Genomic DNA, 27,077 nt, shown 5'->3' on the forward strand with positions numbered 1-27,077 from the left:
CACCACTGGTGGCCGTGCTTTCAGCTGCCTTGGTCCTAAGCTCTTGAATACCCTCCCTGCATCTCTCTGCCTCTCCACCTTGCTTTCCTCCTTTAAGACACTCCTTAAAACCTTCCTCTGACAAAGCTTTTGATCATCCTTCTGTGGCTCAGTGTCATATTTTGTTTTATAATGCTCCTGTGTAGCGCCTTGGGATGTTTTATTGCATGAAAGGTGCTATATAAATATAAGGTGTTGTTTGCTGTTATTGTTGCTGTTGTTTTAGAGATAACCCTGAATTTTCCATAATAAAAATAATAATAACAAATGCCTTGAATTTGTTTTCTTTCCACAAAAGACCTCTTTGCACATGCGGCCCAACTGTAAATGTGTAGTGGAGAATTCAATGCTCTAATTGGCTAATTCACCAGATTATTTAGTACAATTATTATTATTGAACTTGACTCTACAGGAATCAGACTCCAAACAACATGTTTAATGCAGAGATCAATAGTGCTTGTTACTAATTCATTTTTAGTATTTCACCTTTCCGCAAAGAACAATTTCAAAATAGATGTTCCCCCCTTAGCAACAGCAGTCGTTATGTGCTTTTGGAGACATGCTAATCATACTTTGTCACCACATAGAAGTTGTACAATGCTTACTGCTGCAAATCTAAGAGCTTTCTGTGATTGAAAATCAATATTTCACTACAGTGCAGAATGACGTTAAATGCACAGAAAACTGCACTTCAAAAATATGAAATGGCCAAAGTAAACTTCATACATATTTGAGGTGTCAGCTGGTAGCAAAACCTCACTAATCATCTCTACAAACCAGCTGAGGACTATTGTTACATACATGGAAAAGTTCCACTTATACATTTTACTGTTTCAATGCTTTTACTGGCATTTAATCACTTGGATTCAGTTCAGGCCTTTTCAATATCTGTTCACATGGCTTAGAAAGTGAAGAAAAGCCCTACCAGCCTGACTCCATGGAGAAGTCAGTTTGCTTTCAGTTGAGTTGGATCTTTAAATAATTCAATATTTTATTCAGTAAAGCTTAGGCTTGTAGCATTTTGGGACTTTTACTGACGGCCTGAAAGGGATTTTGCTTTAATGCATGTCGTATTTGTATAAAGGCTGGATTCAGCTTACAAAGGATTAACTCCCAGAGGTGGAGCTTTTTTTTGTTTACCTAACACATAAAACTATTCAGAACATTGATTAGAATGGTGGGGATACCAGACAGGGCAGACTTTTACATGCTATACTAACCTTGAGACATGGAGGTATATTTTCAACTGGCTGCCCAAACATAAAACTACCATTATAAATTGGTCACCCATAATAGAAAACACTCAATTTTATTTCAACTGATTTCAAGGTAAATCCTGCCATACTTACCTGACACCTACCCACCATGACATTGGCACAGGAAAGGAGTGCGGAAACAAGAAAAATATGGAATGAGAGGAGGGTGGGAGTGGGGAAACAGAAATAATCCAAAATCACAGGAGGAAGGGAATGAGAACCAGCAGTAATTCAGAATTAAGAAGGAGGGAGTGGGAAACCAGCAGTAATATGGAATCACAGGGGGGAAGGAGTGGGTATATTTAAATAAAACCAGAAGGGCTAAAATGGTGTGGGCCTAATGTCAGTGAGCCCGGGTAAGCATTCCACTCACCTTGCCAGGCCCACATGCCCTGTTCATCCCAAGTTAAAAACGGGCCCATGAGAGTGATACGGGTAAGAGGTGAGGGCAGGCAGAGTGAAACAGTTTAACACCATGTGAGTGGTGTTCATGGGAACTGAAAAAAATTGTATTTTGAACTTACATAACAGGAACAAGGAATAAAGCAGCCATGAAGTGATAAAAGCTTCTGTTCTTATCAAAATAGCAAAATGAAAGGGAAGTATTGTACAGTATTAGTCTCTTGCTATTGAGTGGTCTTGATACCATGATAATTTGTGACTTATGCAATTTTAATGCCAAAACCAATACACGTTTTGTTTTCAGGCTTCTCCCACATATATGGAGCAGTTCAAAGGCCAGAGATTGTGGGAATCATAGATTTACAGTCTCATTTGTTGGATAATCTAGTAGCAGATTTCTGCAATGGGACCCGTTTCATACCAGAGCATGCCCAAGGCCAGTTGTTATTAAATTCCAACCCAGCTATAGGTCACAGAATGTCAAGACTAATATAGGCTATTGGTTTCTAGAACAAATGTGATGAATTATAAATCCTTTCACATTAGTGCAGTCTTATTTAGGATGTAATATGTAAAATTTCAAAACCGTGTAAAATACATTTAAAGGAAAGGTGTCTGTTTGCCAGTCAATGATTTTTAATTTCTTAGTTTCTAACCAAAAATATTAAACTAATGTGAAGTTAAAGTTTGACTTATAAACTAGGATTAGTATGGATTCTATATTGTAAAAGCATGATGTTAGTATTAGCAGGAAAAATCATAATTTTCATGCCCTACATTGAAAGTAAAAGTATGCATTTTATAAAGTCTCTAGTAATATTTTTCAGATCAGACATCAGCAAGAAGTCTGGTGATGTGTTGTAGTGGGATATCAATCCACTGTAAATGATGAGTTTCTGATTTCGCTTAGGCCGTTAGAGGATGATGTGAACAGAGGCCAAAAACTTGCCGAAGGACAAGAGCAAAAATTGAACAGGTCATGCTGGGCATTACTGAAAATCTGCGGGAAGCTTGGTGCATTGCTGCATTAACAATGTGTAAGCACATGGTGCAGAAAAGCCAAAAGAATTAACAAAGAAAGAGGAAAGACAGTGACCAGTAATATTTCTCAGAAAAACAAAACTAAAATTGTTATATGTGATAATTAAACAATGAGGAAAAAGGGAGGCACTTTCGATCTGTTACAAACACAAGCTATCACTCAAAAACAGCTGCTGTCTTAAGATTCTGAGGAGTGGGTGAGTGTTAATCCTGCTATGTTGAATAGGGCCTAAACCCCACAGTTGAGCTCAAATTGACCAAGTTTTGGAGCAAAAAGGTACAATTTAATCCTTCTAGAATAGAGTTTCAGTTGAAAGGTTTTGCACTCTGATTATATTGCTTCCATTTTCCAGTTTTATTGCAAAATTAACTATTTATCAAGTTTAATGCTTCTTAACTTCAGGGATTAGATGGAATTGATATTGAGGTGTCAATGATTTTGCACTGCACTGACTGGTTAAATCACAAAATGAACATCAGATATAGGGTAGCAACCAATAATCTCTTCTAACTGGGAGATGATAACATTGTATTTGATACTTAGTACCACCATTTTATCTGTGCTCCAAAATAAAACACTAAGTGTTAGCTATCACACTACTGGATTCAGAGGATTTAGTCTTGAAAGGTTTGTTAAATATTGCCATGCTGTCTCAAACTGTTGCTACAGCAGGGTGTTAAACTCTAACAAGCAGCCTTTGAAGTCTAATGAGAACATTGTGAGGTAGAAATCTAATAATAAACCCCTGAAATATTTCCCAACAAATTTAATAATACATTATTTGGAGCATTGTATTCTTGCATGCAGAATAAATTATATTAAAATAAATGAACAGATAAGTTACAGTGTAAGGAAAGTGAGACTATTCTACTGTTCGCCAACGACTGCAAAATCTGTCTGCTTTCACCTGACAGCAAGGGGTTGATGAGAAAGGACTCTTTTGCATCTCATTTTAATTTACTTCAGTGAGTATTGCCTGTCTGTGATTATTTCACGAAACCAATAGAACAAAATTCCTTTTCTTATTCCTGACTTTTCATGTGTTATTTTTCTTCTACTTAGTTGGGGATTGTGAGTCCACATCACACATTTCTTTTGAACAAATACATCAAGTGCACTCATGAGAACTCTGATGAAAGGTCATCGACCTGAAACGTTAACTCTATTTCTCTCTCCACAGATACAGCCTCAGCTGCTGAGTATTTCCAGCATTTTCTGCGTTTATTTAAGCCTGTTAATGAGCTTGTTGTCAGCTCGATAAGGGCTATCCTGCATTTTTTGTGCAGGGAGGTGGTTGGGGCCATCTCAGGAGTCAAAGCACTCATCAGGATGGCAAGAACACTAGGGCACATCTGTTTGAGGCACATTTCACCTAGCACTACTCATCCAGCAAGACTGCATACTCTGGTACTCACTTTGCTCTGATTGTGAGAACACATCCAAAAGACACACAACTTTGAATAGTTCTATTCTTACCAACAATGCATGGAACTCATCTCTCCAGTGATCTCAGTGTCCCTGTTCAAAGATCATTACTTCCCTTCACCACTTCTTTTGCAGTTTTGCCATCAAAGAAAGGAAGCTCACATGTCTGGGAACACAGCACAACATTTCCAATGTAATTAAATTAACAATTCACACAAGCAAACATGAAAGCCAGCCAAGTGAATCACTAAGTGCAATGAATGACACAGTGGCCTTAGCTCTCGGCCCCTTCTACGCGGTGCTCCCCTTGTGACCTCGGATGAGTGCAGCTCTAACAACACTCAAGAAACTCGACACCATCCAGGACAGCACAGCCTGCTTGATCGGCACCCCATCCACCATCTTAAACATTCACTTGATGGGCCAAATGTCCTCCTTCTGTGCCATAATGCCTCTATATGACTGTATGACTCTCCCTCCACCACAGGCGCATTGTGGCAGCAGTGTGTACCATCTCCAAGATGCATTGCAATACCTTGCCAAGGCTTCTGCGAAAGTACCACCCAAACCCACAACCTCTACCACCTATAAGGACAGGGCAACAGGCACATGGGAACGCCACCACCTGCAAGCTCCCCCCTCTAAGTCACACACCATCCTGATTTGGAAATATATCACTTCATTGTCACTGAGGGAAAATCCTGGAATTCCTTACCTAACGGCACGATGGGAGTATCTTCAACACTTGGACTGCAACAGTTCAGGAAGGTAGCTCACCACCACCTTTTCAAGTGCAATTAGGGATGGCTAATAAATGCTGGCCTTGCCAGCGATGCTCACATCCCTTGATTGACTAAAAAAAGAGTACATGAACAGGAGGGGAGAGCATGACAAGGGAGAATACAAAGAGATTAGGAGTGATGTCAAAAAGAATTAGGAAGGCAAAGAGGAACTATGAAATTAAATTATCAAAGAGCATAAAACAAAATAGTAAAATATTCTCGAAGCACATAGATGAAAGAAGGCAAGTCCACACGGGAATAGGGCCATCAAGAAATGGAAAGCATACAAACACAGGCAACAATAGCAAAATGGCAGAGGAGAAAGATCAAGTGGACATGACATTGAAAGATGAGGTTAGAAATTATATAACTGTATTTAAAATAAAAAAGGAAAACTATAAAATAAACTAATCAAGCTCAAAGAGGATAAAACCCCTGCTCCAGATGGATTGCATCTGTGTATTCTAAAAAATCTAGGGAAGTGATAGCAGAGGCATTATTACATATATTTAATTCTAATGCATTAGAAAAAGGTGTATTGCTAGAGGGCCCTGGGGATAGCTAACACTAACCCTACACTAAAGAAAAGAGATTGAACATGTCCAACAACAACTTATATTTATATAGTACCTTTAATGTAATAAAATACCTCAAGGTGCTTTACAGGAGCTTTATAAAACAAAGTGTGACACTGAGCCACAAGAGGAGATATTTGATTAGATGACCAAAAGCTTGGTCAAAGAGGTAGGTTTTAAGGAGTGTCTTAAAGGAGGAAAGCGAGGTGGAGAGGCGGAGAGGAGTAGAGAAGAGGGTATTCCAGAGCTTGGGGCCGAGGCAACTGAAGGTGTGGCTACCAATGGTGAAACGATTAAAATCAGGGATGCATAAGAGGCCAGAATTAGATGAGAATTTTGAGGGCTGTGGGGCTACAGAGATAGGGAGGGGTGAGGCCATAGAGGGATTTGGAAACAAGGATGAGAATTTTAAAATCAGGATGTTGTTCAGGGAACGATAGACTAGTCAGCTTATCCTCGGTGGTAGTAAAAGTAATAGAATCCCTACTAAAGAAGAAACTGGAAATGCATCTAGAAAGCAAAAATCTAATAATAGCATGGATTTCAAAAAAAATCTTGCTTTTCCCAAATCATTGAGTTCTTTGAAGAGGTACAGTATGAGTAGACAAAGGTAATGAAGTAGATATAATTTATTTAGATTTCCAAAAGGCCTTTGATAAGGTGCCACATAATAGAATAATGAATAAGGTCAGAGCACACAAAGTCAGGGGACAGGTAGCAGAATGGATAGCTAGCTGGCTGCAGGACAGAAAACAGAGATTAGGGTAAAGGATAATATTCAGAGTGACAGAAGGTGGACAGTGGGGTCCCACAAGGATCAGTGCTGGGACCACTATTATTTATGATTTACAGTAACAATTTAGACTTTGGAATCAAAACACATACTGCAAAATTTGGTTACGTGGCGCCTGTATTTTTGGCTCTACGGGTACTGATCTGGGTCCAAAATGGCAATAGCTGCACATGCACACATTTCTGTTGCTGGCCGCACTAGACGCCATTTTGGTGAGGGCGTTCATGTGAGCTCAAGGAGTGTGCAGTGGAAGCATGCAGAGTAGGCAGATCCTGATATCTGTCAGTGGGTAATGCTGATTTGATACACCGGTGTCATTTTCAGCCTCAACGTTCCATGTGAACATGCTTTTAGCAGCAGGAAGAAATCCTCCACCAGTGCTATTTAAAGGGATTATCAACTACTTTCAGGTGAGTTGCTGATTGATTTCTTTCGGCTGTTGCTATGATTGTAGAAATGTTTTGTGTTTTGTGCTGCTGATAAAGTTGCTGTGTCTACAGGGAGTGATGTGGCATGTGCTGAAGGCCTTGGTTCTGACTTCAAGCTTTCTGCTCAGACACATGGGTGCAGTCGTTTGTATTCCCCTTGATCTGCAACATGGCAGGGAGAATAAGTAGGGGCAAAACAGAGGAGAATGAGCTGCTTGAAGAGGAAGGAGGTGGGGGGCGGGGGAGGGAGAAGGGATCTGAGTAGGATGCCATATCCACCAAGGGTTTGCAAGGAACAATTCTCCTACCACAACCTCAAGGAAGAACAGTGCGTGAGATGTCTTTGCTTCACCAAGGAGGTGCTCACTGAAATCTGCTACCTGTTGCAGCCCGAACTGCATCCTCAAAGCAGGGTGAGGATGGCATTGCCAGTGGCTGTGAAGATGACTGTGGCCATGAACTGTTAAGCATCAGGCTTCTTCCAGGCTGGAGCAGACCTTATTTGCAACATCTCCCACATTGTCATCCATTGTTGCATGAGGGACATCACTGAGTCTCTGTATGCAAAGAGAGCTGTAAAAATTTCATCGTCTCTTGCCAGAGAGAAGTACGTGGAGCAAGTACTCAGCTTTGTCAGGACTGCAGACTTCCCCATGGTGCAGGGTGATATTGACTGCACACATCGCTTTACAGACACCACATATAAATTATGAGATGTACTGCAACTGAAAGGGATTCCACACTCCCAACATTTAGCTGGTGTGTGGCCATACCCAATGTATCACACAGGTCAATGCCCAGTATACTGGGCAGCAAATCATGTTACCTTGATTCTGAGCCACCACGACAAACAAGAGGCTGGCTATTGGGTGACAAGGGTTATCCACTAACCTCTTGGTTTATACTCCAGTGCTACAGCCATGCACGTGTGGGCAGCATACGGATAATGAAAACTTTTCTGCCACACAAAATATGATCAAGCAGTTCATTGGGTCATTGGAGTGCTTAAGCAATGCTTCTGCTGCCTGGACCGCTCTGGAGGAACCCTGCAAAACTTGACAGGGCAGTGTCATGATTCATCATTGTCTGCTGAATGCTGCACATCTGTGCCATCTCGAGAGCACAGCCCTTGTCACCAGGTATACAGCAAGCAGCTGAGGAAGAGGAAGAGGGAGACGAGGAGGAAGGCAGGAGGCAACAAACACTGCCCTTTTCTAGTCAAGCTATCCATGATTAGCTCATCCAACTGTGGTGCTAGTGAACACAACCTCAATTCCCCATCACCAACAGTCCCACAACTTCCTTCCCTCTGGTACTGACATCACATTGGCCACAATGCAAAAATAACAGCCACCACAAAATAAACATTCCTAATTGCGAGGACAACCCTGTAGCTACTGACCTCCTCTGTGATCTCCTTCCAGGCTTGCTTCATCTGGTGGGCCGCTCTCCTCCTCCTGTCTCAGGGGAAGAGGACCTCCCTCCTTGCCTGAACAGCTTGGAGGAGAACCTGCATGGAGGATTCACTGAACTGTGGGGTCATCCTGGATCTTCCTTCTGCCATTTCTTGTGCTGCCCCTGGATGACAAAAGAGGTAGAGATTAAGATAAAGAAGAAAAAGTGTACTTATGACAGATGCGAGGTAGAAAACACTATTGAGGACCAGGCTGAATATAGAGGGTTCAGAGAGGAAGTGAAAAAGCAAATAAGAGAAGCAAAGAGAAAACATGAAAAGAGACTGGCAGCTAACATTAAAGGGAATCCCAAAGTTTTCTGTAGACATATAAATAGTAAACGGTTGGTAACAGGAGGAGTGGGGCCAATTAAGGACCATACAGGGGATTTATGTATGGAGGCAGAGGGCACAGCTGAGGTATTAAATTAATAATTTGCATCTGTCTTTATCAAGGCAGAAGATGCAACCCAGGAACTGGTGAAAGAGGAGGTAATTCAGACACTATAAAGGTTTAAAATTGATCAAGAGGACATATTAGATACGCTGACTGTCCTTAAAGTGGATAAGACACCAGGACCGGATGAGATACATCCAAGGATACTGAGTGAAGAGAGTGTGGAAATCGAGGAGGCATTGGCCATAATTTTACAGTCTTCCTTACACTCAGGGATGGTGCCAGAGGACTGGAGAATTGCAAATGTTATACCCTTGTTCAAAAAAGGGTGTAAAGATAAGCCCAGCAACTACATGCCAGTCAGTTTAACTTCGGTGGTGGGGAAACTTCTAGAAAGAATAATTTGGGACAAAATTAATAGTCACATGGACAAATGCAGGTTAATTAAAGAAAGCCAGCATGGATTTCTTAAGGGAAATCATGTTTAACTAACCTGCTGTAGTTTTTTGAGGTGGTAACATGGAGGGTTGATGAGGGCAGTGCTGTTGATGTGGTGTACATGGACTTTCAAAAGGTGTTTGATACAGTGCCACACAACAGACCTGTGAGCAAAGTTATAGCTCAGCGAATAAAAGGGATGGTAGCAACATAGATACGGAATTGGCTGAGTGACTTGAAACAGAGTCGTGATTATTGGATGTTTTTCGGACTGGAGAAAGGTTTGTAGTGGAGTTCCCCAGGAGTCAGCGTTGGGACTCTTGCTTTTCCTGATATATATTAATGACCTAGACTCTGGTGTACAGGGCACAATATCAAAGTTTGTGGATGATACAAAACTTGGAAGAATTGTGAACTGTGAGGAAGATAGAGTTCTTCTTCTTTGGCCTCCTTATCTCGAGAGACAATGGGTAAGCGCCTGGAGGTGGTCAGTGGTGTGTGGAGCAGCGCCTGGAGTGGCTATAAAAGCCAATTCTAGAGCGACAGGCTCTTCCACAGGTGCTGCAGAAATTTTTTTTTGTCGGGGCAGTTACACATTTGGCTCTCCCCTTGCGCTTCTGTCTTTTTTCCTGCCAACTGCTAAGTCTCTTCGACTCGCCACACTTTAGTCCCGCCTTTATGGCTGCCCGCCAGCTCTGGCGAACGCTGGCAACTGACTCCCACGACTTGTGATCAATATCACAGGACTTCATGTCGCGTTTGCAGACGTCTTTAAAGTGGAGACATGGTCGGCCGGTGGGTCTGATCATGTTGTTCGGTGCGGTGTTGCAGTCCACTTTTCGGGCAATGACCCTGAGCTCCAAGCACCCATTGAAGCAGGTGGATTGTGGCGGGAACCTTATTGACCGGGGGCTGCCCGGTTTGAGGCAGGCGGTAGCTGTCCAGTGAGGTGCAATGACCTCTCCCACTGACAAAGTCAACCCGTGGCGCCCAATCTCTATGCCAATTGAGCTGGACTTATAACCCATAACTGCTGCCTTCCGTGTTGTTTCAGTCGCTGTGAGGCGACTATGAAGTGACCTCTCCATGGCGCATGCCTGGGCGAATGTATGGAGGTTGAGAGTTGCCCAAGTGTCAAAACCCCCCTCTCGGCCTTTCTGGTGGGGTCCAAAGGAGTGCAGAGCACGACGTTTGGCACCGGTATGGCTGCAGGAACTGCCAGAAACATGCCAAGGGTGACCCATGACCGCCTACGGGGTTCCGCTCCGTATTTTCTGTTAGGGTTTACTCCCTTAGCCTTAGTCTCTCCCGAGATGCCCACAAGGCAGTGGGGTTGTTAGGGGCGCTACACAGGTGTAGGAGTGTAGAACTCCAAAAAGACATAGACATGTTGGTGGAATGGGCAGACAGGTGGCAGATGAAGTTCAGTGCAGAGAAATGTGAAGTGATTCATTTTGGTAGGAAGAACATGGAGAGACAATATAGAATAAAAGGCACAATTCTAAAGGGGGTGCAGGAGCAGAGAGACCTGGGTGTATATGTGCATAAGTCATTGAAGGTGGCAGGACAGGTTGGGAGAGCAGTTAATAAATTATACTGTATCCTGGGCTTTATTAATAGAGGCATAGAGCACAAGAACAAGAAAGCTATGTTGAACTTGTATAAAACACGAGTTCAGCCTCAGCTGGTGTATTGCATACAGTTCTGGGTGCCATACTTTAGGAAAGACGTGAGGGTATTGGAGAGAGTACAGAAAAGATTCACACAAATGGTTCCATGGATGAGGAACTTCGTTATGAAGATAGATTGGAGAAGTTAGGACTGTTTTCCTTGGAGAAGAGAAGGCTGAGAGGTGATTTGATAGAGGTATTCAAAATCATGAAGGGTCTGGACTGAATAGATAGAAACTGTTCCCACTCGTGAAAGGATCAAGAACGAGAGGGCACAGATTTAAAGTATTTGGTAAGAGAAGCAAAAGTGGCATGAGCAAAAACTTTTTCACGTAGCGAGCGGTTAAGGTCTGGAATACACTATCTGAGAGTGTGGTGGAGGCAGGTTCAGTTGAAGCATTCAGAAGGGAATTAGACTATTATACGAAAATGTGCAGGGTTACGGGGAGAAGGCAGGGGAATGGAACTGAGTGAATTGCTCTTTCAGAGAGCTGGTGTGGACATGATGGGCTGAATGGCCTCTTTCTGCACTGTAACAATTCTGTGATTCTGTGATTCTATAGGCTTGACCTAGTGATAACTTTTCCGTTGTGGGGGAACCAAAACTCAGGTTCTGAGATGTACAATAGTCACTAATAAATCCAATAAGGAATTCAGGTGCAACATCTTTATGCAGAGAGCAGTTAGAATGTAAAACTTGATACCCCATGGAGTAATTTAGGCAAATAGCATAGGTACTTTTAAGGGGAAGCTAGATAAGTACACGAGGAAGAAAGGTGTCGGATATGCACCTCAAGCGCTGTAACCTGCAGGGCTACGGACCAAATGCTGGAAGGTGAGATTAGGCTGGGTTGCTTGTTTTTGTCTGGCACAGACACATTGGGCCAAGTGGCCTCTTTCTGTGCCATTGACTTTCTATGTTTCTGTGAAAGGAATAGGAGGATATGCTGATAGAGCTAGATGAAGTAAAGTGCAAGGAGGCTCATGTGAAGCATAAACCATAGATCAATTAGCATAGACCAGGTTGGCTGAATGGCCTGTTTCTGTACTGGAAATCCTAATTAATCCTATGTAAGTTCAAGCTATAGGGGTAGAAATTCATTTTGGGCAGTAGTGCAATATGGGTGGTATTGCATTCACTACCTGTTACACAGCTCACACAATATTCAGTTCTGTTGACTTCAACAGAATCCATTTGGTTTGAGTTGAGAAGCAAAAAGGGTATGATGACACTACTGGGGGAATTCCATAGGCCTCCAAATAGTGAGAGAGAGAGACAGAAGTGCAAATCTGCAGTGACACCAAACAGATGTGCAAGAACTATAGAGTGGTGATATGGGGGACTTCAATTACCCAAATATCAATTGGGTAAATATGTTCTCAGTCCAATTGGGAAGGAGGCATTGCTGGATCTGATGCTGGAGAATGAGGTGGGCCAAGAGGAGTCTGTGGAGGAACACTGGGGTTAGAGTGATCATTGTATCATAAGGTTTAGACTCGTAATAGAGAAGAGCAAGGAACAATTTAAAATAGAATTTCAATTGGATGAGAGGAAACCTAGCCAGTGTAAAATGGAACCAAACATTGACAGGAAAAACTGTAACAGAACCATGGGTGGTCCTTAAGGAGGATATATTTCAGGTGCAGGCTGGATACATTCCAACAAGTGCGAAAGGTAAGAGAACCAAAGCCAGGGCTCCTTCAATGATGAAGGAGATAGAGAATATGATGAAACAAAAAAAGAGGGTGCATGATGCATGTCAGGTGAATTCTTCAAGCAAGAACCAGGCCAAATGCAGTAACTTGAGAGGGAAACTTAAGAGGGAAATAAGACTGGCAAAGAGAGAATATGAAAATAGAATGGCAGTTAGGGGGTGAGGCTTATTATGGACAAAGAGGATGACATCGGCTTAGAGTTGCAGGGCAAGGCTAGAATGCTTAATGAGTACTTTGTATCAGTGTTTACTAAGGAAGAGGATGCTGACAAAATATTGATAGCAGTGGAGATGAAAGAGGTAATGGATGGGGTGAAAATTGATAGGCAGGATGTACTGGAAAGGATGGCTGTCCTTAGAGTGGATAAGTTGCCTTGTCTGGATGGCTTGCATCCCAGATTGCTAAAGGAAATGGGTTTGGAGATAGTGGAAGGGCTTGCCATAATCTTCCAATCTTCCCTAGATATGGGGGAGGTGCCAGAGGATTGGAGAGTGGCAAATGTGTCACCCTTATTCAATGAAGGGTGCAAGGACATTCCTATTAACTACAGGTCAGTCAGTTTAACATCAGTGATGTGTAAGGTTTTAGAAGGAATAATCAGGGAAAAAAACCAACAGGCTCTTGGAGAGGTTTGAGTTAAGTAAGCATAGCCGGCACAAATTTGTAAAAGGCAGATCGTGCTTGAATTTTTTGATGAAGTAACGGAGAAGGTTGATGAAGGGAAAATGATGGATGTTTATCGGAACTTACTGTGTGCAAATTGACAGTATAACAGGTGCTATATTTCAAAAGTACTTCATTGGCTATAAAGTGCTTTGGGACATCCTGAGGTTGTGAAAGGCTCTATATAAATGCAAATCTTTCTTTCTGTCATTATCACAAGATTTGTAATTGTTATTTTCCCCAGTAGACTGTGGAAAATTTGACAATGGAATAGGATGAGAGGGATTATAGAAACCCAAATAATTTGCAATTATAATTAAGCAACATTTGTTTAAAAATACAAAATAAAAACAGAAAATGCTGGAAAGATATTGTAGGACAATTAGTGTCTGTGAAGTGAAAAGGCACATTCGGGCATTTTGTGTGTGTAACTCTTCATCAGTGCTGGAGAATTGCAACAAAATGGGTGTGATGATAGAGGTGGAAAATACAGTAAATTGCAGAGCCTAGCCACCAAGTTTCTCATCTCTCCTATTTTCTTGCATTTCCTTAGGCCTCCCACTGAAGTTATTTACATATCATTTGTCCCTTTAATTTTTTTTTTACTTTTGACTGAACTAATTTGCTACATTATTACACTCACAATACTATCTTGGTTTGCTTTATATACAGTATTAAATGTCTGTTTTTATATCCAGCTGTACCTTCAGTTCACGAGGCCCTAAGCTCTGGAATTCTCGCCCTAACCCTCTCTGCCACTATACCACTCTCTTCTCCTTTAAGACCCTCCTTTAAACATCCCTTTTTGGGCATCTGTCCTAATATCTCCTTCTGTGGCTTGTTGTCGGATTTTATTTGACACTTCTGTGAAGCGACTTAGGATGTTTTACTATGTTAAAGGCGCTATATAAATGCAAGTTGTTGTACTTTGTCCAAAATGTTAACTTGTATTTCTCTCTCCACAGATGCTGCCTGGCCTGATGAGTATTTCCAATAGCTTCTACTTCTGTTTCAGATTTCCAGCAGCTGCATTTTTACTTGATCGCCAAATTTAACAGAGTCTAATACCTCAGACTGTTGTGAAAATACCCGGACTTAATTTATATCCATATTTTTATCTCATCTCTGCTCTTTATGAAAATGGCTATACAGGCACAATTACTGAATGTAAATAATATAATTTGCCAGCATACACCAGCAAACATTAACCTAAGCTCTGTGTTTTTAAAAAAACTGCTGCTCAGTAATAACTGGAATGATATAGGATTAAGCGGATAAGAGAAATAACAGTTTAGAAGTAAACACTGACATTTATTGCATTGAAAAGCCCAGCTTTCATGCTGGAGTATGGCTTATTTTGCTGTATTTACTAGTCTTCATTAAAAATAATCTAAAATGAATTCTATCCATCACAAAATGAAATGACTTTTAGCAGAATGAGTAACTGGTGAGTGCAGCAATTCAAAATTAAATATATAATTTTGATGCAAGAATAACTGGGTGAGCCTGGTAGAATGGTTGACTTGCGCATGCAGGAATATGTGTGAAAGAAGGAATAAAATTGGACTTGGCAAAGGATTATTTAATCGCCACTGTCACATCGTTTCACAGTGGTGGTAATTAGTAGTTATAGATCCGCTCTTCAGTTTTCCGGCTTTATCCATACTATCTCAAAGTCAGTGCTGGCTTACAGCTCTCTGTTAGCTCATGCACATCGCCATTCTTTATGAGTGAGTTTGGAGAGTGAGTGTGAGAGACTATTTGGCCATGAAAAATTATCCTACTGGATCTCAGTGTCAACAGTTCAGTTCTCAACTCCCAGTCACAAATATTCTTCCAGCAAGAGTCTGCTACCCAGCTCAGGGGGCTGCGTCCAACTGTAGCACTCCCACTGACACCCAGCTGAAATGATCACAGATCAATAACTGGACATTCCTGGTCACCTAGGGCAGTTATCAAGGTGATCTTTATTTACAGCTATCAGCCTGGATAATCCACAATAAGTTATTGAGGTCTAATCACCAAGAGCCACCAGCTGCCTCCCACTCTGATGATGGGGTTCTTGCGGGGATAGGGGGAGGTTCCCTGGCAGGAACCTCACTGGAAGTGTATCTGGAACACCCAACTGTTGGCAGGTACGCCTGGTCTGACTTTTCCTTAGACTGCTAGATAGCAAAATTTCCACCATCATTTCACTAAGTTGCTGTGGATCTGCTCGAGAGTTGTGATCTTGTTAATGTTAAATTTTTTGGCTTGAGTTGGAGGGCTCTAACTGCCCCTGAGATGGCAATTGTGGTAGGGGAAGGGGTAGGGGAACATAGGAAATAGGAACAGCAGTAGGCCATTTGGCCCCTTGAGCCTGCTCCACCATTCAACGAGATCATGGCTGATCTTCTACCTCAATGCCATTTTCCTGCACTATCCCCATATCCCTTGACATCTTAAATATCTAGAAATTTATCGATCTCTGTCTTGAATATACTCAATGACTGAGCTTCCACAGTCCCCTGAGGCAGAGAATTCTAAAGGTTCATCACCCTCTGAGTGAAGAAATTCCTTCTCATCTCAGTCCAAACAGCTACCTCTTATTCTGAGACTGTGTCCCCTAGTTCGAGACCCCCCCAGCCAGGGGAAACATCCTGCATCTACCCTGTCAAGCCCTGTAAGAATTTTGTATGCTTCAAGGAGATCACCTCTCATTCTTTTAAACTCTAGAGAATGGGCGGCACAGTGGTTAGCACTGCAGCCTCACAGCTCCAGCGACCCGGGTTCAGTTCTGGGTCCTGCCTGTGCAGAGTTTGCAAGTTCTCCCTGTGACCGTGTGGGTTTCTGTCGGGTGCTCTGGTTTCCTCCCACAGCCAAAGACTTGCAGGTTGATAGGTAATTTGGTCATTGTAAATTGCCCCTCGTGTAGGTAGGTGGTAGGAGAATGGTGGGGATGCGGTAGGGAATATGGGATTAATGTAGGATTAGTATAAATGGATGGTTGTTGGTCAGCACAGACTTGGTGGGCTGAAGGGCCTGTTTCAGTGCTGTATCACTAAATAAAATAAGATAGGCCCAGTCTCCTCAATCTCTCCTCATAGGACAATCCTGCCATCCCAGAGATCAGTCTGGTGAACCTTCATTGCACTCCCTCTATGCAAGTATATCCTTCCTTAGTTAAGGAGACCAAAACTGTACACAATACTCCAGGTGGTCTCAACATGGCTCTATACAATTGCAGCAAAACTTCTTTATTCCTGTACTCAAATCCCCAAGATTACTAATTAGCCCTTTTTCATTGCACAATACTAGATCTAAAATAGCTCTAGTTGGTTCCTTAACATACTTTTCCAGAAAACCATCTCATACACACTCCAGGTATTTGGCTTCCACAACATTAGCGCTAATTAGATTTACTCAGTCTATATGTAGATTGAAGTCGCCCATAATTACTGTATTACCTTTGTTACATGCATCTCTAATTTCCTTATTTATACAGTGTCCTACATTACCACTACTGTTTGGTGGCCTATAAACAAATCCTACCAATGTTTGCTGCCCTTTGCTGTTTCTTAGCTCCACCCAATCTGATTCTACATCTTGCTCTTCCGAGCTAAGATCCTATCTCACTAATGTACTGATCTCATCCTTTATTAACAATGCTAGTCCACCTAATTTTCCTTTTTGCCTATCCTTCCTAAATGTCAAATACCCTTGGGCATTCAGTTCCCAGCCTTGGTCACCCTGCAGCCACTCTCCGTAATGGCAATTAGATCATTCCTGTTTACTTGCATTTGTGCTGTCAATTCATCTACCTTGTTGCGAATGCTGTGTGCATTCAGATAGCATGCCTGTAATTCTGTCGTCTTATTATTTTCACAACCTCTAGCCTTATGTGCAGGCACACTCTTAAATTTGTATGCTCTGTCCTTTCCTACCACACTCAGATTATCAATTGCTTTATTGTTACCTTGCTCACTTGCCTTTTCCTCTCTCTTTAATTTATCACATCTTCCCTCACCTGATCCATTGGCTGCACTATTTAGTTCAAAGCCCTCTCAACCGCCCTAGTTATACGATTCGCCAGAACACTGGTGCCTGCACGGTTCTGATGAAGACATCCCAACGGTACAGCTCCCACTTTCCCCAGTACTGGTGCCTGTGCCCTATGAATCAAAACCCTTTTTTCCCAGACCAATCTTTGAGCACACATTTAACTCTCTAATCTTATTTACCTTACTCCAATTTGCTTGTGGCTGAGGTAATAATCCAGAGACTGATGTTCAGCATGCCTTCAAGTCCTTGAAGTGCAGATTGAATTAAGTGCTGAAATACCTCAGCTGCTGAGCTGACTCCAAAGATGAGCCTCTTGTATCAGAAAAATCGGATGTGAGTGGAGAATACAGTCAGATTTCGCCATTCTTCTGCAAGCTCAATTTGATGGTAGTCTGCACTGAGGTCATGTTTAGCGAAGTGTTTAGCACTATTCACTTTCTCTATGATGTCTTCGATTGTAAGTGTCAAGTGTCTTTCTTATTGTATGGCTTGGTTTGGTGATAACATAGTAACACAGATTCTAATCTGGTTCTCATTCTTGGGTTTCTTGACGACTTGTATTGAGATCCAAGGGGGAGGCTCATCCCCAACTTTCCCAAAAATGTCTAAGGTCAAGTCGGCATTGAAGTTCCTTCTCTGTCTGTTTCCTGAGATGAAATGGTATTTGTCGTCATTATTGAGCAACTGTGGGCACATTAGGGTCTACATGCAGCTTGCATGTAACACCTTTCAGTTTTCCGTTACTAGTGAAGCAATTAGCTTACATTTTGAGAATGTTTTTGTCATGTGTAGGAATCGCGTATGTGACTGCAATCATATTACTGTGTGGAAATTGATAAGCGTGTCACAATCTCCCGATATGGCATAGAATAGAGAATTCGTTCTAGTGCCTTTGAACTGGCGTTTCAAAGGTTCTGGGGATTTTCAGCGGTTTGTCACTGTTGTCAGGGAAAATGTTCATATTGTATAATAAATAAAATCAAAAAGTGCTGGAAATACTCAGCAGATCTGGCAGCATCTGTGGAGAGAGAAGCAGAGTTAATGTTTCAGGTCTGTGACCTTTCTTCAGAACTGGCAAAGGTTAGAAAATAATTAGGTTTTAAGGAAGTGAAGGGGAGGGGGGTGGGGGAGAGAACAAAGGGGAAGGTGTTTGATAGGGCAGGAGAGATTAAATAACAAAGCTTTCCTGAGACAAAGGCAAAGAGTGGAGCCAGAGGAAATGGGTGAGGTGCTAAATGAGTACTTTGCATCGGTATTCACCAAGGAGAAGGACTTGGTGGATGATGAGCCTAGGGAAGGGAGTGCAGATAGTCTCAGTCATCTCATTATCAAAAAGGAGGAGGTGTTGGGTGTCTTGCAATACATTAAGGTAGATAAGTCCCCAGGGCCTGATGGGATCTACCTTAGAATACTGAGGAGGCAAGGAAAGATATTGCTGGGGCCTTGACAGAAATCTTTGCATCCTCATTGGCTACAGGTGAGGTCCCAGAGGACTGGAGAATAGCTAATGTTGTTCCTTTGTTTAAGAAGGGGGTAAGGATAATCCAGGAAATTAATAGGCCGGTGAGCCTTACGTCAGTGGTAGGGAAACTATTAGAGAGGATTCTTCGGGACAGGATTTACTCCCATTTGGAAACAAACGAACTTATTAGCGAGAGGCAGCATGGTTTTGTGAAGGGGAAGTCGTGTCTTACTAATTTGATTGAGTTTTTTGAGGAAGTGACGAAGATGATTGATGAGGGAAGGGTGGTGGATGTTGTCTATATGGACTTCAGTAAAGCCTTTGACAAGGTCCCGCATGGCAGACTGGTGCAAAAGGTGAATTCACACGGGATAAGGGGTGAGCTGGCAAGATGGATACAGAACTGGCTCAGTCACAGAAGACAGAGGGTAACACTGGATGGGTGTTTTTCTGAATGGAGGGATGTGGCTAGTGGTGTTCCGCAGGGATCAGTGCTGGGACCTTTGCTGTTTGTAGTATATATAAATGATTTGGAGGAAAGTGTAGCTGGTCTGATTAGTAAGTTTGCTGATGACACAAAGGTTGGTGGAGTTGTGGATAATGATGAGGATTGTCAGAGGATACAGCTGGATATAGATCGGTTGGAGACTTGGGCGGAGAAATGGCAGATGGAGTTTAATCTGGAAAAATGTGAGGTAATGCATTTTGGAAGGTCTAATGCAGGTGGGAGGTATACAGTAAATGGCAGAACCCTTAGGAGTATTGACAGGCAGGGAGATCTGGGCGTATAGGTCCACAGGTCACTAAAAGTGGCAACGCAGGTGGATCAGGTAGTCAAGAAGGCATACGGCATGCTTGCCTTCATCGGTCGGGGCATAGAGTATAAAAATTGGCAAGTCATGTTGCAGCTGTACAGAACCTTAGTTAGGCCACACTTAGAATATTGCGTGCAATTCTGGTCGCCACATTACAGAAGGACGTGGAGGCTTTGGAGAGGGTACAGAGGAGCTTTATCAGGATGTTGCCTGGTCTGGAGGGCATTAGCTATGAGGAGAGGTTGGAAAAACTCGGATTGTTTTCACTGGAACGACGGAGGTGGAGGGGCGACATGACAGAGGTTTACAAAGTTATGAGCGGCATGGACAGAGTGGATAGTCAGAAGCTTTTTCCCGGGGTGGAAGAGTCAGTTAATAGGGGACACAGGTTTAAGGTGCGAGGGGCAAAGTTTAGAGGGGATGTGCGAGGCAAGTTTTTTACACAGAGGGTGGTGAGTGCCTGGAACTTGCTGCCAGGGGAGGTGGTGAAAGCAGATACGATAGCGACGTTTAAGAGACATCTTGACAAATATATGAATAGGAAGTGAATAGAGGGATATGGGCCCCGGAAGTGCAGAAGGTGTTAGTTTAGGCAGGCATCAAGATCGGCGCAGGCTTGGAGGGCCGAATGGCCTGTTCCTGTGCAGTACTGTTCTTTGTTCTTTGTTAATGCTTGTGTTGAAAGTCAAAGCATTAGTCCAGACAGACTGTTAATAGTGGAATAATGAGCAGCTCTGACTATATGAAAAACAGGCACATGGTTAAAAAATAAAATATAAAAAAAGGCCAGTCATGCTCTTAAGTTACTGAACTCAATGTTCAGTCCGCAAGGCTGTAGAGTGCCTAATCGAAAGATCAGGTGCTGCTCCTCGAGCTTGCGTTGATGTTTACTAGAACACTGGAGCAGGCCAAAGACAGAAACGTTGGTATGACAGTGGGGGGAGTGTTGAAATGGCAAGCGACCGGAAGCTCGGGCTCATGCTTTCGGACTGAGCAGCGGTGTTCTACAAAGCGGTCATCCAATCTACGTTTGGTCTCCCCAGTGTAGAGGAGATCGCATTGTGAGCAGTGAATACAGTATACTACATTGAAAGAAGTACAAATAAATTGCTGCTTCACCTGAAAGGAGTGGGATTGGGGCCTTGGATAGTGAGTAGAGAGAGGAGGTAATAGAGCAGGTATTACACCTCCTGCGATTGCATGGGAAAGTGCCATGGGCAGGGGAGTAGGTGTCAGGGATAATGGAGGAGTGGGCCTGGGTGTTGCGGAGGGAACAATCCCTTCAGAGTGCTGACAGGGGAGGGGAGGGGAAGATGTGTTTGGTGGTGGCATCACACTGGAGGTGGCAGAAATGACAGAGGATGATCCTTTGGATGTGGAGGCTGATAGGGTGGAAAGTGAGAAGGGGAACCCTGTTGCTGTTCTGGAAGGGAGGGAAAGGGGTGAGGGCAGAAGTGTGGGAAATGGGCCTGACATGGTTGAGGGCCCTGTCACCCACAGTGGTGGTGGGGGGTGGTGGGGAATCCTTGGTTGAGGAAAAGGAAGGCATATCGGAAGCACTGTTGTGGAAGGTTGCATCATCAGAGCAGAGGCATCGGAGACGAAGAAACTGGGACAGTGGAATGGAATTCTTACAGGAGGCAGGGTGTGAAGACGTGCAGTCGAGGTAGCTGTGGGAGTCGGTGGGCTTATAGTGAATATTAGTGGACAGCCTATCCCCAGAGATAGAGACAGAGAAGTCGAGGAAGGGAAGGGAAGTGTCGGAGATGGACCATGTAAAGGTGAGAGAAGGGTGGAAATTGGAAGCAAAGTTGATAAAGATTTCCAGTTCGGGGCAGAAGCAGGAAATGGCACCGATACAGTCATCAATGTACAAGAAAACGAGTTTGGGGAGGGGGCCTGAGTAAGACTGGAACAAGGAATGTTCGACATATCCCACAAAAAGACAGGCATAACTAGGACCCATGTGGGTACCCATAGCAACACCTTTTACATGAAGGAAGTGAGTGGAGTTGAAGGATAAGTTGTTCAATGTGAGAACGAGTTCAGCCAGGTGGAGGAGGGTGGTGGTGGACAGGGACTGATTGAGCCTCTGTTCGAGGAAGAAGCGGAGAGCCCGCAAACTGTTCTGGTGGGAGATGGAGGTGCAGAGAGATTGGACGTCCACAGTGAACAGGAGGTGATTGGGGCCAGGAAACTGGAAATTGTCAACATGACGTAGGGCATCAGAAGAGTCACGGATGTAGGTGGGAAGAGACTGGACCAGGGGAGAAAGATAGAGTCAAGATAGGAAGAGATAAGTTCAGTGGGGCAGGAACAGGCTGAAACAATGGGTCTGCCAGGACAGTCCTGTTTGTGGATTTTAGGAAGGGGGTAGAAGCCAGCTGTCCAAGGTTGTGGGACTACGAGGTGGGAAGCGTAGAGGGAAAATCTCCAGAGGAGATGAGGTCAGTGACAGTCCTGTGGACAGTAGCTTGATGTTCGGTGGTGGGGTCATGGTACAAGGGGAGGTAGGAAGAAGTGTCCGAGAATTGGTGCTCAGCCTCTGCAAGGTAGAGGTCAGTGCGCCAGACAACAACAACACCACCCTTGTCAGCAGGTTCGATCATGAGACCCCATCAGTTGCTGGAGCTTGCGTTTCTTAACACCTGAAAGGAAGGAATAAAGTTTTTTGTTAATGCGTTGGATAGGACGAAGGATGAAATGAAACTGCGGAGTAGAACAGCTTTGAGATAAGGCGAGGCAGTGCTTCTGGAGAGAGAGGTCCAGTGTGTATATGTGACAGTGCATGGCACTGAGTGTGGATCTCAGGAAGCGGCAAGAACAGCAGTCCGAGGAATGTTGTATTTCCCGGAGATACCTGTAATCCTGAGTGTATTCAAAACATGAAGATGAAACTTCAGTTGGAATCCACAAGAAATAAGTTGGAGCCGGAGACAGTCACTGAGGAAGGAGATGTGGCTGTAAAAACGAGTTTTGGTAGACACTTTATCAAACACTAGGAGGGAAATAGAAAGCAATGAAAGTGAACAGGTCAAAGAGACAAATGAAAATCCCATCAGAGAGAAGAGCAAAACTTCTTCAGAATGGGCATTCCTGGAAGAGAAGTGGCAGTGAATTAAATGCTAAAATAAAAGCAAAATACTGCAGATGCTGGAAATCTGAAATAAAAACAAAAAGTGCTGGAAATACTCAGCAGGTCTGGCAGCATCTGTGGAGAGAGAAACAAAGTTAATATTTCAGATCTGCGACCTTTCATCAGAACTGGCAAAGGTTAGAAAAGAATTAAGTTTTAAGCAAGCGAAGGGGAGGGGGGTGGGGGAGAGAGGTGTTTGATAGGGCATATTCCCTGGTTTGCAGAGATGGAGCAATCGTGAATTTTGTTGAATATTTTGTCTCCCATGACATTGACAGACGCTCTTGTGTGTATGACAGCATTTATGTCTGAGTAACTCTTGGTTACAGTCACATGTGGCTGTGTCTGAGAGACAGCTCGAAAGTATATTCAGGTTCATCTATCTCTACTTTAGTTACATTCTCCCGCCTTTTTGCTGTGGTACGCTTACGTTGCACTCTTCTGTTGGTATTGGTTTTAGTAGTTGATTTTGCTGATGAGCGACAAACGCTGGCAAAGTGGTTGGGTTGCCACTGTTTACCAGCAGTAGGACACTGCCTGGTGTGGGTAAACAGCGCGACAGTGGAAACATTCTTTGGACAAGTCGCACCTCTGTTTGTGAGATGGCTGTTGTTGCTTTGCAGGTAGTTACCTGGCACATGAGCGATGAATAGTGTTCATAAGAGTTGAAATTGGAGTGTGGTAGTTACTGTTAGCCTCAACTTCAGTAGTTTTGAACTCTGGAGAGACAGCCTTTAACTATTTGTGTTTTGATTTCCCCGCTTGACATGTTCAGGATCACCGAAGTCACATTTGGTTGCTAGGTGCCTCAAATGCGTGCAATATTGGTCAATAGTCTCACTTTCTTCTTGCTTAGTGTGTCAGAAGACAATGGTTTTGTACATGGTGTTTTTCTTGGGTGTGAAGTAGGTCACCTATGCATTTTTTTGTTGAATTGTAGTCATTTTTCTCAAGCGTAAGTGTCTCAAAGTTATCTTCTAATCCTTCACCTCCACAGTGTAGGCCTTTTTCCTTGTGTCATCTGTGATTGTGAAACATCTTCGAAGCTTCGCAGCCACTTTTGCCAGCGTGGGGATACAGATGATGGCTCTGGCTCTGTATCAAGATGTGGTAGATTGGGCATAGACAATGCCATATTGATCAGCAATGCAGTGATAAAGGATCCAGGATCACATACTTTTCAGAGGAAACTTCTCTGCAGTGATGGGAGATTATATGTTTTTTTTATGCTATTTTGGAGAGATCAGTGTGTGAGTATGCACTGTATAAGCTTCCTGTGTGTCACTTTAACATAGTCTCCAAGTTAAAATACTGTCTGTAAAAGTAGACAAAAGCTTCCAAAATTGTCATATCTGAAAGCAATGTTTCCGTTTTTTTTCATCCTTTTTCTGTTTACCATCGTGATGGCCTTGGGACTTGTATGAGGTTTAGCTGAGTTTGATTTAGGAAATGAGGCAAAGACAGAGAGACAAAGACTGCAGCAACTGAACACAAAGGCTTCACCTTTTATTCTGTCTTGGTTTCACTTTCTCTTTGCTAGCATGTGTGTTCTATTGCATCCTCAAGAGTACACAATGGAATTGCAATTTCAAAAGACTACAACACTACAGTACCCATGTGGACCATGACAACTGGATCCTCTCCCTCCCACTGCAAGTTCCTTTCCCGTCCAGAGCAGGTGTCCCTAACCCTGACACCAGGCAGGCAACACAGGCTTCTGAACCCTCGCTCTCAGCTGCAGAGAACTGTGTCTATCTCTGACTATACTATCCCCTACTACCACCACATTCCTATTAACTCACCCTGCTTGAATGGCTTCCTGTACCAATGGTGCCATGGTCAGTTCACTCATCCACCCCACTTTCATCCATACAGGCTGCAAGAATCTCAACCCAGTTGGACAATTGCAAGGGCTGAGGCTCCTCCACTTATACCTTCTCGATCCCCATACCTGCCTCACTCGCAGTCACACCTTCCTGTCCCTGACCATGAACCAAATCAGATGACTCTATCCTAAGTATCCAGGTAACTTTCCTCCTTCCTGATGTGTCACAGTGTCTGCAGCTCAGCCTCCAGCTTTTAGGTGCTGCTATCTGTCTCCGGATCCTCCTCTCTCCCGCTCTTTTAGGTCCTTCTGTCTGTCTTTGGATGGGGCAGGGCTGGGGACCTCCTACATTGTGAGTTCCTATGTCCTGGGCTTTTGATGGGACCAGCCTTACAGTCAGTAGCGATACATCTAATACCAACAACCAGCAGTGTGGAGACCCTGGGCCCCTGGGGAAAAAGGTCAATTTTATTTTAATTTTAAAATTACAAAGGCAACCCGACACCTTCCATTCCAATCAGGCAATCTTCCCACAGGGTGGGTGCCCCAGATGTACTTTTAGTGGCACACATGACACAAATCAGGGGACTTTCTGCTGACCTCAGAAAGTCCACTGGGACCAGTGGTGATTCTCGACAGTCATGCCCGATTGCAGACTCTGCCCTTTAAGAAAGATTTAGGATTATAAAGCATGTGTATTGTTGTTAAAATCGGGTATTCTGGCAGATATTATTATCCAATGATTAAATTATTAAGAGGAGATATGATTACATTAATAGTTTTGTGAATTGTATCTGGTGTTTTATGATCATGAAACTGGTAAAATCATTTACCAAGAACCTTTGTTAGAAAAGACACAGATCTGGATATTTGCGGGGAGGGTGCTGGGGACGCTGCAAATAGAACGCAAAGTGAGGGGTGGAGGGTGGGGGGAAGCGGAGGTCCTGCCCAGCTTAATGACAGAACTTCATTATCACTGTTCTTGTTCCATTTCCTACCCAGCAATCAGCCAAATTGACAGCCTAGCCAGCAGCCAGACCAGTGGTAAGAGGAGGAGCCAGGAACCTTAGGGATGGTCCCCGGCAACTGGGAGTGGGGGGAGGTCGGCGATTGGCAGGTTGGCGAGAGAGGCTGTGAAAGGGCTGGGGGTGGTGGTGGGGAAGGGGTGGGGGGGCAGGTGGAGAGGCTGCAATCAGCAGAGGGAAGGCCAAATGCTTCCTTGCGGGACCAGGGCTTGGGGTGGAGGGTGGGGTGGGGGGGGGGGGGGTGCGGGTGCGGTGGTGGGGGATTACTATAGAGACTATACTCTGTTATGAACTGAGACCAGGGGTAGGAATCAGCATTTAGGATCAGGACCCCGATGTTGGGGTTAAATGGGGATCCCAACGCTACATTGCCTCGGGAGTATTCACCTGGCAGTGATTTTCCTTTGTTTGGCAATTAGTGGTCAGAGGGCAACTCGTCATCCAATTAAGGACAGCAGGTTGGCTCTCAAAGCTGGAGGGCCAATAGGAGGCCCTCAAATGCTGAAGGAGTTGCAGCCTGCTAGATCAGGTAAAGGAGAGAGAGGATGCCTCCATCCTGAGGCACGCTCTCAGCAATTTTAACAAATTTGAATTAAAAATATGGCCACAGCTGCCGGGCCATCATTGTGGAAGGGGTGCCCCTTCACAGGGCGACCTGCAGCCACAGCTGTGACCAGATATACAGGAAGAGTGGCAAAGGCATCCTAGAGTGCTCACCACCACCCCCCCGCCCCCCACCACTGCCGTCTGCTGCCGGAAATCCACCTCCAGGCAGCTGGCCTGTTTCCGACATTGCCGGGGACCTGCTGATAATTTTACTTATTTGGCCTTTAATCCACCTCAATTGGCTTCCTGCCACTTGCAGGTAGGTAGCCCTTCCTCCCCTCGATCCCGCCTCCAGGAAAACAGTGGCGGGATGGTGCCTGCAAACAGGCCCACCGGCTGGCGGAGTGAAATTACATACCCAACTACTTCTGTTCTCGCCCCCATATTAGGGCTAAAATTCTGCTCCAGGAGTGGACTTGCCATATTGAAAATTGCCTGCTTGAATAGCTCCATAATGCGTTATTATTGATGTTCTCACCTTTTCTGCGAGAATCTCAAAGAATTCCATACCTTCTCAGGGGACCCAGGGCATTACAGCAAACTTTCAACCACCTCTTTTTTCAACCACTTGTCCATCGGAGGAATATTTGGCAGAATTTGGACTTCAGGTTCAAATTCTGAGAGTGCAGAATGGACAGCATCCACTAGAGTGGCTGGACTTGGATATGCAGCCATTACAAAACCACCAGGGAGTAAGAGAACATGCCTGCTACTGGACGATCAGTCATCCAAGTGGTATCTCAGCGATATTGTCAATTTTGTGCCTGTTGATACCAAATTATGGACATTTTTGGGCTGTACCTTCATTCACATTCATTACTAGCAAAGATCGGATGTCCACCAAAGCTACTAAGTATCATCACCTCATTCCATAACAATGTGAAAGGCGCAATTCAGCATAGCGGTGCGTCATCAGACCCCTTTCCTATCCTGAGTGGCGTGAAACAGGGCTGTGTTCTTGCACCTACACTCTTTTGGATCTTCTTCTCCCTGCTGCTCTCACATGCTTCAAGTCTTCAGAAGAAGGAATTTTCCTCCACACAAGGTCAGATGGCAGGTTGTTCAACCTTGCCCATCTAAGAGCGAAG

Source organism: Heterodontus francisci, chromosome 9 (genome assembly GCF_036365525.1).
Source record: "Heterodontus francisci isolate sHetFra1 chromosome 9, sHetFra1.hap1, whole genome shotgun sequence".
NCBI lineage: Eukaryota > Metazoa > Chordata > Chondrichthyes > Heterodontiformes > Heterodontidae > Heterodontus > Heterodontus francisci.